At 34.5% G+C, this 14,164-nt stretch overlaps 1 protein-coding gene across 1 annotated transcript in view; it reads right to left on the bottom strand.

Moving 5' to 3' along the window:
- LOC120624198 (ecdysone receptor-like) overlaps positions 1 to 14,164 on the bottom strand; it is a 118,307-nt gene that overhangs the window by 68,776 nt on the left and 35,367 nt on the right. The window contains exon 2 of the mRNA XM_039890591.1: positions 10,888 to 10,932. The gene's annotated coding sequence lies outside the window, so the exon portion shown is untranslated. The remainder of the gene's footprint in view (positions 1 to 10,887; positions 10,933 to 14,164) is intronic.

Here is a 14,164-nt window from a genome sequence, read left to right as displayed (position 1 = left end):
AAAGTTTTATGATGAGTCGATAAACATCGGTTACAAAAGTTATTATTTTTTACATGTAAATGCCGCTCATGCGGAGACAACTTCATAAATGCAGGGCAAGAATAAAGATGTATGTGTTGACCAATTTTACACAAACTGCAAGCTGCACTATTTAAAGTATTTACAGTTTCTGTACTTACAAAACTTTTGGTAGAAGGCTTCGGAATCGAATTCCCCTTATATCTATTTTGAGGTAATTCTAATCCTTTATTAAGAGAGCGCGACATTACTTTATTCTGTTCCTTCACAAATTCTATAAGACTCCTATAGGTAGGAATTTGTTTTTTGCGATTTATTATCTCAAACATTTTAACTGTATCAGCATCTAATTTAAGCGTGGCTAAGTGAAAGAATATAAAATCAGTAAGATCGATTTTTAATTGTTTGAGAGCTTCTACTGAAGAATTAAATGTATTTATAAAGCTATCTAATGAATTAGCATTAGTACTAGCAAGCGGTTTAAATTGCAATAATTGGTTTAAATAAGCGCAGGCTAACGAACGCGGATCGTCGTATTTTTGTATTAACGCCTCCCAAATAATAGGATAATTTTCTGCGGTGGCTGGCAATCCTGCACATACAGATGCGGCTTTCCCTTTTAACCTACCAACTAAATAAAATACCTTTTCATTATTGGTTAAGTTAGGATTATCATGTATCATGTTTTTAAACTGCTGGTAGAACAAAGGAAATTTAGTTAACTGACCGTCAAACTCCATTAAGTCTATAGGCGGAAGATGGGATTTTAATTTAGGAAAACTAGAGATAGGACGTGCGCTGTCATTCTCTGAACTCGTATTATCAACATTAGAGTGACGCTCCATTATTTGTTTGACATAGCAAAACATTTCTTCAAATGAAGTCCACGATTGGTAATTAATCATAGCCTTTGGATTCAACATTAACTGCGCCTCATTGAATAAATCTAAATTTAACTCAAACTCTTTGCGTAAAGTGTCTATGTTTGAAGCCTGAGACAATAAAGAAGGCAGCTTACTGCTGTCCGATTCGACTTGAATAGCGGTGTCAAACATTCTTTGCATACGAGCAAATATAACGTCCCGTTTGCCTTCCAACAACCGTAACTTACATTCTTCCTTGCTATATGGACTTGGTGAAGAAACCGACTCTGGTTTATTCATTTTGAAGGAGTAAACCGAATTATAACAATAAAAATATAATAAAAAAGGTGTATATGTGTTTGCAAATGCGTCAAGAAATGCGTAAAATATATAAAGTAGTTGCAGTCTTATAATAATAAACACACAACCCCTTTATAGACGCGAGCGGTTAATAAAAGCGTTATAATGCTATTTTAAAAACTAAACCGGGCAAAGAACTAGGTATAACAATTAACAAGTTAGAGGTCATGCGTGACCTTGAATGCAGCGAGCGACAAAAACGACTGCGGCCGAGCGCATTGTTTGGTAGGTATGATGCGTTTGAAATAGATATCTTTACCTACGATTCATCCGTTTTTAATACTAAGTAGCGGGGTAAAACTATATAGAAATACTAAGCAAGCGGTGCGGAAAAGAGATATATAATTATAAAATACTTAGTACTTCTTTACTTAGTAAACAAAACGTTAAATCTATTATGTAGACAATATCTTAGCGGTATTAAACTTACAAACTGAACTAGTGAATACCTACAATATGGCGTACTTTAAGTTGCATAGACTAATAATAATTCCGAACTTTAAAGTCATAGAATGTAATGATTAACGATAATTTAAATCCTAAAATTATGAATTTAAATCGAATCGGCCGATCTTCGGATCGAATGACTAAAATTTATGAAATTCGATGGAAGTGATCAAATATTTTTTATGAAATCGGCTCGAAGTGACCAAATTTTATGGTGACGCCATTTTTACTTTCGGGGAATCATCACCATAAAATGGTATTTATTTTCTTTGTGAATTTAGTGGACTGTATATTTTAGGTTTTGCTGGATTCTTTTCCCCTTTTTAATGTTTAAACTATGGCTTTAAAGGATATAGAACAAGGGATAACTAGGGTTGGACAGAAAAGTATTTGCACGTGGACTTACAGTTCGTCGTAATGCAGTTCTCTTGATTTCTCGTCACTTCACAAGGTTTCACAGGTTATCACTAAACACTAAAGCACTGATGTAGGTTTAAATACTATTAATCGTCCAGTATAAGGTTCTTTGGCCGGCCGACCATGTGGTTTTATTGAGCGGAAGATTGACGTGCGTTTGCCGCGGATATAGGTGTGCAACTAATTGGCGGCGTGATGCGGGCAGATAAGGATGCGGAAATATAAAAAATGGAGGATGGAAATCCATAGTGTAGCCATTATCTATTACTTCGACCACAGATTAATGAGGATTTATCAAGCAATAATTAATTGGCAGTCACATGTTTTATATATATACTACTATACTCATTTAAAGCTTAGCGATACTGAATACTTTAAAAACAAAATCAAACGCAGACGAAGTCGCGGGCAACAGCTAGTAATATATAAAAACTATTAGAGAGGCCAGATTTTAATGGACTAGGGATAGAGTAGGAGTTCATGCCACAACTTGTGTGTATAACTGGTTGAATGAAAAACGAACAATGTCAACCGCTCGTGGTCCCTAATTCGTTACACAGATAAAATCAGAGTACTCGTTCTATTTATATTAATAATAAAATGTATTGTAGCATTGTTCCAACACGATATGATACGAAATAATAATAATGGTACAGGTAAGCTAAGGTAGGGTTGTCAATCATGTCAACAAATAAACTTATATCGAAAATAATTAACGACATTAATTTACGACACACAAGCATAGTAATTAAGAGACCAACAGTTTAATTTGTGACCAAAAAGCTGAACTCCTTCGGCTTAAAAAAAAACTTTAGCTCTCTTTCAGAAATATATGATTAATACAATATTTCATTTGTTCTTTATTTAAATAAGTAAAAAGAAAAACGGAGACTTACACTTGCTTTTATGATTGGTTGGCCCCTCCGTTTGATAGTACTGTTTTTCCCAGAAAGCTAAAATTCATGATATCATGATAATATCATGATAAAATTACAAAACTAGAGCTATTTATGTACCACAGATTTTTTTTAAATTGTAAGTGTTAGGCTATTTAAGTATTTTTTAACAGCTTCCCGTGGTTTTTGAGTGTTGGCAACCCTGTTTTTCAGTTTTAGAGTTGTTTATATTATATTTGTATCGTTACACAACCATCCATTGTTCGTATATTTGTTGTTCAAATATAATCCTGGAACGGTGAAAATAATTGTTTCATGTTATGCTAAGAAAAAATAATTTAATGTATACTAAAATATTATTCGCCTTTAAAATAACCATTGCCGATTGATCAACTTCAGCAATGACATAATTAATTTAATTAGCATTGATTTCGAGCTAGACGGAATATGTCACAGCGTGACAAAATTCGACTAGTATAGAAAACGACGACAACCCTTCAGACCCTGTGATATAAGACGTGGGAGGTCCCCAGCCGGGGCGATTTGGGAAATTCTAATTTCAGAATTTTCTTTGCCAGGACCTTATCGCCGCTGCATGATACAGTGGTCTTATAAGAACTACATAATCATGTTAAAGAATAAACATGGAAGAAAGTTTGTGAACTAGTTTCCTGTAAGTATTTCAAAAACTTGAACTCGTCGACGGTAAACATCTTCTTGGGTGTAAGTGAAATAGAAAGCTAAGTATACTTTAAGCTTTCACATCTGAATAAACTGAGACATCTTTTTTTGCTGATAATGGTAAACTAGTAAGTGGCTTTATATAAGACTTGTACATATTGTAGAAGAATACAGTGTTCATCACCCCACATCTTCCCACGTTTGTCGTACGAGACAACTAAGGTTACACATCAGAGGTCGCGCAACATCGTCTTCTGTGCTACTAGTACCGTCTACTGCGATCACAAACCACTCTGCCGTGGTGGTTATGGGCAAACCATCTTCTTGGGAGAAGTCCTTAGTTCAGCTGTGAACAGTTATATACTATTGATGACATAATAGTAAGGAATGAAGAGTTTTAATTATAGAAGAAACTTAGAATAATTTGCTATCCGAAACCCTCAAAAAACGCGACATTAACTTCACTTCCGCTAGTGCGCAAATTCAAATTTAATTTATTGCAAGCAAGCTTACATTTTTAAAACGTCTGTTTGACGTTACAGTTTTTCGATACTCGAAAACGACTCTACAATTATTGCAATCGTTCAAGCCTAATACTCTGGATACATGCATCATCATCATCAACCCATAATGTCCCCCTACAGGGCACGGGTCTTCTCTCACAATGAGATAGGTGTAAGCCATAGTTCACCACGCTGGCCATGTGGCCATGTGAAGTGTGCGAATTCGCAGACTCCACATGCCCCAGAGAACATTGTGGCAAACTCTCAGGCGTAAAGATTACCTCAAGCTGGTTTCCTTCACCGTTCAAGCGAGTATTATTTAAAGGGACGCCGAAGCCTTACCTATTTACAAGTACCTAGTCACGCTTATATACCTTCTAAGTCATACTTATACTTATATAGAATCCAAAACAAGATAAAATCCATAAGGTACCATGTTAAAACAATCCGACACACAGTATTCAGTTTTCATTGAGGCAGTTTCATGTTTCGCTTGCATCAATTTCAATGTATTTGATAACACATACGATCTTTATTCAGCGTCCCGTTTGAAAACCGACCAATACGATATCATCGTGACCGAGAGCCGATGATCTAGATAAATGCATTGTTTCGACCCGTTTATTTATTATCACCCTATACTAGATGGCGTGCTAATTTGAATCTACAGATTGTGGATACCTTCTTCATCAGATGAAGGCACAAGATTGTGGGCCTGTAGACATAGGTACTTAGAGTTACAAAATTTAACATGTATATTATGTGGTAATTTAGAAATATGTCTTAATTACAACATAATATACTTGCACTAAGGAATATCTCGACCGGATCGGAAATGAGGAGATCAGCGAGTCGCGAAGCTGAAGTGACAATGGGCGGGGCGGGACACATAGCTCGGAGAACCGATGGTCATTGGGGTCCTATAGTACCCGAATGGCGACCCCGTACCACTAAACGCAGCGTGGGACGGCCTCCATGAGGTCGACAGACAAAATCAGGCGAGTCGCTGGAAGCCGCTGGAGGCAACCGGCCCGGGACCGTGGATTGTTTGACGGCCGATTGGCGTAGTTTGCAGCGACCCTGCTTTCTGAGTCCAAGGCCGTGGGTTCGATTCCCACAACTGGAAAATGTTTGTGTGATGAGCATGAATGTTTATCAGTGTCTGGGTGTTTATATGTATATTCTAAGTATTTATGTTATTATTATTCCTATATTTTTATTCATCAGTTATCTTAGTACCCATAACACAAGCTATGCTTACTTTGGGGCTAGGTGGCGATGTGTGTATTGTCGTAGTATATTTATTTATTTATTGTGAAACTCCCTACAAAAGACCTATGTCCAGCAGTGGACGTCAATTGGTTGAATTTTTGATGAAGACGATGAAGGGTATTAGTATTATTAAAAACATTGTTATGTAATTTTTAAAGCGTTGTTATTAATAGAGGATCGAGTCGAGGATGATGATGATTAAAAAACGCCGACGATAGGAACTCACATCTAATCGAAAAATCCCCAATATAAAGCTACAAACAATCGTAATTTACAAATTGCAATGCAGGTAATATGTCTTATCGCCATTCTTATAAAGTCAGTATCACTGCCGTAATTTTTAGAAATATCACATACGATTTCAACTGGATAAATAAGATTAAGAAGCAAAGAAAAGCAATTAAGAATTTTAAGTCGTCGTCGTAGTGAATCATCCATTCCACGTGAAATTGGCGATTGTTTATTTGGGACATCTAAAATCCCAAAAAGTAAAGAAAGAAGATATACCGAAGTCAATAACAAAAGTTGAGTCAACTTTTAAGGAAATGTTTCTACGCCCTTACTTTAACTCTCACAAGCTCTCAAAGTATTTCTTGTGTTACCAGCACAATATACAATCCTATAACATTAATAGTTCGTTTAAAGCAAACGTTGGAAGCACACCTGGATGGTTTCAAAGTCAAATCTCGATTCCAAGGCGCATATTATGAATTTTATTGTTCACTTATATTAAGGGTTATAGGTACGACCGACTTTGTAGGTTATGTTGTAAAGGCCGATTTAAATGCGGAGCTTTCGTTTAAGACTAGCCTATGTTCATCTGAAGCAAAACAATCATTTATTTCGTGCTCCCAAAAATGTATCCACTCGCCTAGTGACTTAATATTCTCTAAAAAAAGCCTCACAAATGTGATTTTTGATTATTTTTTTTTGGCATGCTTAGCCGAATCATGGCTAAACGTACTCTTAGGGTACGGGGATGGACAGCGCTAATATCTTAACTAAAAGTATATTTCTGGTAGGTTGGTAGGTACTGAGAATTTCTTGTCAAAACAAATCCAAAACCAAAATATTTTTGTTTGATCTGAGAATTGAACCCAAGATCTCGTAATGATAGCTTCTTAATCATAGATCGATGAGGCCATACTTATTTAGCTTTGTTGAACACACCCGAAATTAATAGATAATCTTTTCGAAAATCTCCAGATGGCAGATTGAGTATGGTAGTTCTAACCTTTTCCTACTCTTCCCTGTAGATTAGGATAGCATATGCGTTTAAGACGCTAGCCTACACTCATTGGACACAAAACACTCCCTATATCATACAAAATATATATAGCGCTTATTTACCTTGACAACTTCCGAAATAATAAATACCTAAACAATCTAATACAAAATCTCCGGATGGCCGATTAAATTTAGTAGTTCTACCCTTTTCCTTCTCCTGCCTGTAGATAAGAACAACTGAATTCAATCTGTAAACTGTCGATTTTGGTTTAGATTGGTGGTTTATGAATTTCGGGCACCCATCTAGCGATTCAAATATAGTGCTAGTGGCGTTTTGGGTAAAATGTCAATGAGTGAATGTTTGGAAGGTTTGTATATATTTTTAACAAATAGAACCTCGGGTTTTTTTATTTGTCAATATCAAAATTTAATTTATTTATTTGGTTTTATAATTTTAATCAATTAAAAAAATGACTGATATAAAATAGAGTAGGTACGCATCTAGGACATGACGTTGTTTCGCTGTTTTTTTTTTTCACTTAAATCAAATTCATACTTACTTCTATTGAGGATAGTAAAAAATTTTTTCGAAATCAACTATGTAGTATAAGCCAAACACAGTTTTTAAATATTTAATAGTCTCTGGAAGGTAGAGTTTTGCAAGGAATATTATTATCAGCATCGTTACCGCGGTAGACCGCCAGTCTTGGGATTGGTTTCAGAAATGGCATCACAGCGCAAACAATGACAAGATGCCATGCTTTAGACATTTTAGATTGTAAATTAAGCATTGTTTTAAAAATTGCACAAATGGGACCATGAGTTAGTAACATATTAAATTAATGTCATGGGTTATTTCAAATTCGCGCGAGAATCTACACCTTAAAACAAGGTTAGACTTTAATAACACTGTTTTATTTATCTTATACTTTTTAAAACAACATGTATTTATGTAAGAAGAAGTGGTTCCGGAGCATTATCCAACAGACCTATTACTATAATTATGTACACCGGAAAACGGGTAGACAGAAAAATACGCAAACGATGGCGTGATTAACTTACTGCTAGTACATAATACATAGTAAGTTGATTGCAGATTTAGAAATCAGACACCATTCATAGTTTACAAGAGAAAGTAATTTCCATACGTCTATATTACGAATTACATACGTTTCCACGGGGTTAATGACACCGCCGACTTTCGTTTAATAACCGCCTCAGTCCCAAGTCTAATATGTTAAATATGTTGTAAATGATCACGTGGTGGAAACCAGTTGAAGTTGATAATTTCTCGGGCATGCGCAGACATCGTGAAATGCCGGCGTAAGTGGCGACGCCACAGTATAATTAAATCAGTTGGTCAACTGCACAATGCACATATTTATCAAGTACCAACACTACACTTAATCTTGCGGCAGTTGGGCGCAGACTGCCGCAATGACCGCACACACGCTGATATACTGCCCGTCGCTCATGGAGGGCTAGGTAGGCGTTAATAATTGGGTCGTCAGATAATTGAGATGTAACATCCTTCAACAATCAGCGGCATTTGAACCGATGGACGATCAGCGCTGAACATAGGTCGTATGGATTTCCACATTCCACGGTCTCATAAAATACAAGTAATTCTTGAGACAGGTAGACTGCTACCTGTTAGTACTTTCATTTACAAATAAATGAAATTTGCGTCACAGCATTGTAATACAGTGCAGGCCTGTATTACAATGCTAAAATCCACAATTTTAAAAAAAATTGTGATAAAGTCTGTTTTCGTTCTGTTTTGGCGATTTAAATTTGATAAAGTTTCCGTTATGAGCGCTTAAGAGAATTAGGTCTATTTTATTATGAATTTAAACATGTACCCAATGCATGAAAATTACTCTCAGAGCGTTTAAATCCATCAATACTAAGGGGACTGAAGCACAATGCAGAAATAAAGGCTCGTATTCGCAACGCAAAAACGCGACGTCATTTACATTTTCAATGTGCGGCTGCTTTTGCCCTTTGACTCTCGCGTGTCTTACGGTAGTCTGCAATCAACTTATGAAAGGCTATCGAGGAATTATTTTAATGCCAGTTATTTCATTAAGAAATGGTTAGTTACGTTTATAATGAATTAAATACACAGTGGTAATATGATCGGTATTCGCTCATAGTTTACAGCAAAATTATAACGAGAAACCTTAGTTCGTAATTTTTTTTCTTAATTTAAAAACTTGACGGTTTTTTTTAATACATCGATTTCTATATATGTATGTGACAATTATACTGGCCGGATAAAATAATGATTGCCAGCTACTTCGAAGGCTTTTGTTAAACACGAAGTAAAAATACTCTAATAAAATTTTAGTAAAGTGTAAAGGCATATTGCAATTTTGGATAGAGTAGCAATCAGGTAATAGATCTTTCCTATTTGCAGGCCTCAGTACAGATTTACAAAAATTAATAAACCAAACGAAATTGATCGTATCTATTTTTCTGCAGGCACCTAAAAATAGTACCTTTAAATTTTATATACCAATTCAACATTTCAATTTGTTGTATAAAATGTGTTTGTTTGTAATTCTACTCATATGCCTTTTAAGATTTTGATGGTTTTCTTACTTACTTTATTTAGATGGATGGGGCAATAACCTATCTATTTATTAATTATATTTCTCATATAAAATTTTCGATTCAAAATTACATTATGTCTTCCAACATTAAATTTAAATCTGAAAGAATTCTAATACTCTTAAATGCTTAAAAATACTTTAAGTCTACCATAATGAAGATAAGTGCAAATGACCTTGATAGCTAAGTTGAAACAAATATACTTAAAACTGAATTTCTTACAACTAATAATATCGGTCGGAAGTATGTAGGACGGCCGCGACGCGCTCTGCCGCGATACCTTATCTCATTGGGTTAATAACCTATAGCCGCGCATTGGAATCGTGCAATCACGCCTTATCAGCTCTTGTGCAAATCTTTATAATAGAGCAGACGGGAAATGCAGTATGACGGGTGACGATGTTGATGAAGTAATATAATGTTATAGTCGGCTAGCATCGGCAGGAGCCAATTATATCCCCGGGGAAAAGATATAAATTTATCTTCTCCCACAGCTTTATCAGCTCTGAGAGCACTGACGCATAAGTGGAAATAATATCCAAATAATATATGTGTATTTATAAACGGGGATAAACTTCTCCTATTCCATGTTCCAGTGATTTTGCAGGTGGACACGTTAATTATTTATAGGGATATATAATTAACGTGTGTATGTCAGGGGATATAATTTTTATCTCCCGCCCGTGCTAACCCTGCTGGAGATAAAAATTATATCCCTCATTATACCCCCTGAAAAACGGTTAAAATTACCTATACACCTGTAAAGCACGGCAGGGGATAGGAGAAGTTTACCCCAGTTTATTATTATACTTGTATTATTTAGATATTATTTCCACACGTGCGCCGATGCACAGAGATTTGATAAACCTACAGTAGAAGATAAAATTTTGTCCTTTCCCTTGGAGAAAAATGTCTCCCGCCCATGATAGTTGTGCAGCTGTTAGGGATGATTACAGGGAACGATAATTAACTAGTTATATCCCCCAGGTTAGGTCCACAGAGGGCTTACTTTCATCGCTTGAAGCATTTTTGTTTCAAAATGGCAGTTTATTTACATACCGTGACATGCTAAAGATAAATATTATAGGTCTGACCAAATCATCACCATCATCATATCAATAATTACCGGCCCACTACTGGGCAAGGATCTCCTCCCAACACGAGAAAAGGATATAAACATAAACAGTATTAAAATAATACTGCTTTAAGCGATGGCAATAATAAGTCCTAAAGTTTTAACTAGTTCAAACAATGTTAAACAAATGTAGTTAGGTATAGTAGTTATATGAGGGAGAAATATATCATAATTCATGCGTTTAGGTTAGCACAGCTGACCTCGATATTTAAGACGGAGATTGGTTTTCGTTTTATGATTGGAGCCTTATATATTTGTTTGTTTTGATAAAGCTTGAGAATTTTTGATTTACGCCAACATATAAATGCACCCTAAAGTGAATTATATAAATATCATTTTTGAGCAAATTGACGAAAAAACGATAAATCTCGGCCTTCTAAAATTACAGCTTCAACCTAAATTATGAATTCAGCACACGTGTGAGATAACTAACTAATAATTATTCAGTTTCTTACCACTGGAGGCGTTTTCGGAGGCGAACAGCGGGGCGGCGTTGTAATCTGTAACAATTTAAAATTATGAATATATATTATACTAGCTGTTGCCCGCGACTTCGTCTGCGTTTGATTTTGTTTTTAAAGCATTCAGTATCGCTAAGCCTTAAATTAGTATAGTAGTATTATATATATATAACATGTGACTGTCAATTAATTATAGAAAAATAATTTGCAATAAAATAAAATTGCGACTATAATTAAAAATCTAAACTATCCTATCTCTTAAGTTGGAAAAGACTGCTCACGGTGTGCCAATTTAATTTAAAATCGGTTAAGTAGTTTAGGAGTCCATCGCGGACAAACATCGTGACAAGAGATTTATATATATTAAGAAAATATACAAAACAGTATAAAAGTTGAAAATGAAACTAAAAATGTATAGTAGTAGAAAAATTAAATTGGAGTGTGTGTGTGCCTGTGAGTTAGAAATAACTGCCCGTAATAATAATGTATGTAAACATTATGAAATTAAAAATTAAAAAAAACCCCGACTTCCAATATAGTTTGCCGTATTCTAGCATTTTCATATGATACCCAATATTGAGAGAGATGTGAAAAAATATAAAAGGCAGCCATCTTGGAGCGATTTTCATAAAATATAGCTAAGAACACTCCCGACTAATTTGCGTGTAAAACAAAAAAAAACAAATCAAAATCGGTTCATCATTCAGGAAATTCAAAGTCACGAGACACACGCACATACACACACGCAAAATTATAACCCCCGTAAGTTTTAGCGTCGGGGGCTAAAACAACATATATTATATAATACTAAAAAACCTTATTCATTACATGAAACAACGTTGCGAATGATGTCAATGATGGTCTATGAAATATGCGCGAAGGCCACGGGGTAAACGACACTTTCTTACGCAACCTAGTGTCAGTGATATTACACCACTGTATATTGACCCCAATCATTGAAATCAACATATTATATATGTAGAGCTTCAAGATACTGGTACTGGCGTTGTGTTGATATAATTTAATTAGTGTAACGCCGGGTCTTGTCACTGAGGATTTTACTCAACTATCTCTTCCACTGATTATTGTTTTTATTCATAAGAATAGTTAGGGTAGGTTTTTTACAACAACAGCTTTTTTCTAGTTTTAAGTCAAATAAAAAAGAGGTCAATTTATCGACAACTTATAGATACTATACTTGTGGTCACCCAGTGTTCAAAATTCGACCGATCAATAATAAACAAATAATTATAATATTTATAAATAATAAATTATAATTATAACTTTAGTAAAATAACGATATGCTTAGTAATAAAATAATATAATAATTACGATAAATTACATATATCAATTTTAGTTTTCTGCTCTAATTCATGTGCACTTTTACTATATTAGGAATCGAACTGAGTAGATACTAAATTGTTCTTCGTCGAACAAAGTTTTCACTTCACGTAATTATATTTAGAAAGAGAAATTTTTAAAAGTAAAATTTTTTTTTTTTTATTATTTAAAAAACCTTTAGACCAAGCTTGTAGAGTTGGTTTTTTACACAAACTTTAAGGTTGAGAAATATAGGATAAAAAAATGTCTCTATCAGAAAAAAAAACGTTTAAACGACAAGGCTACTTGGAAACAGGCCTCTCCGCTCTCATTTCTCAAATGAGTCTAGCCATCCTAGAAAAAATCTATGCATTGTTAAACTATAAAATGATGTTGAAAAAGAGCAATCTGCTGAGTTTCTTGCTACTAGAAAGAGTTACTATAAACAGATTGGCTTGACGTTTCATAAGGGCTAATAAAGTAGGCATACTTGAAATAAATGAATTTTGAATTTGAGTTAAACATTAATCATTTGTAAGCGGAAAAAGCCGCGGGAAACGGCTAGTATTTAATAAATACATATTAAACCATTTAAGTTTGAACTGTATCGAAAACTAACATACCGATCTAGTATTCTATCGGATAGTTTATTGGATAGCCTGTAGCCATATTGCCACGGCATGCTAATGGTCTTAGGAACATATAATATTATTTTGTTTCGTATGTGTGTGTTGTCAGGTCTGTTAATATTTCATGCACACATATAAGTTCATGTGTGCGCGTGGGCTCGCGACCTCGTTTTGTTCTTTACAACTCGGTTGGGTTACGTTTTTGTTAACATTTAATGAATCATCTATATTTTTTTGGACCACGTTTAATAGATCTATAATATGAAATTATAAGGGTAGGACCTGATTTAAAAGATACGGGTCTCCGAGTTTTGAAGTCAGGGCTAGAAAGTTTAATGATTGTAGGCAAATGGCTCAAATAAAAATGTTTTACTATTATTATGATTTCTGAAATCCGAATAATTTCTAATTCCAATGTACCCTTACTCTACCTCCATGAATATTATCAGTAACTTGTATTATTACAATCTGTTTCGATAATTGTGCAATGTGTCGCGAAGTAACAGTTTAATATTTAGCATCACGTGAATCTACATGTGTTTAGAACGTAACACGAATCTATACCTAGTATAAGAGTATAATGGTTATGGATGCAAAATGTTGCCTTGTTTTAAGATCCATCAGATCTTAAAACAAGGCAACATTTTGCATCTTCATCTTCGTATCAGAAGTAATAACAAGTTGTGTTCGTGTGCAGTGCAACATTATTTTTTTGTTTAAACCAGCTTTGTATATAGGTATTTTGACCTGATATTAAGTCGTTCAATAATGGTTTATATCTAGGTTGACATATGAGATTATTTGGCAGTAAATAAATAAAAATAAATGTTTAAATGGCAACATTTAAACATTTATTTTTACATCTATTATATATGTATACATAGGTACATCAACCGTTGGTAGGTACTATTTTTCCTTTTTAGCACAAAGTATGTAGGATATATAGTTATATTTAATTTCACCGACTCCGAAAAATTATGTTTTAATTGCATACTGATTACTGTATATCTCATACACAAACTGTTTTATGTGATTTCGACCGTGCTTGTTTGCGTTTCCAAAATGCTCTGACTTTGCAAATTGTTGTTAATGTCGTGCATAGGTACCAAATGTTTTTTTTAATCCAGAGAGAAAGGTCCCAAAGTATTTTTCGGAGACAAGGTAGACACACTATAACCGGACAGGCCAGCACAGATATTTATGTGACAGATTTCATCAAGATCGGTGCATTTGGTTGAGTCGAATTTAGATTACCAACCAATAAACAAACACATTTTCACATTTTTAATATGAGTGTGGATGCAGTGATTGTTAAAAAATAT

This window comes from Pararge aegeria, chromosome 6 (assembly GCF_905163445.1).
Source record: "Pararge aegeria chromosome 6, ilParAegt1.1, whole genome shotgun sequence".
Lineage (NCBI taxonomy): Eukaryota > Metazoa > Arthropoda > Insecta > Lepidoptera > Nymphalidae > Pararge > Pararge aegeria.
Note: the sequence above shows the minus strand (reverse complement) of the source record. Positions and strands in the feature narration are given on the sequence as shown.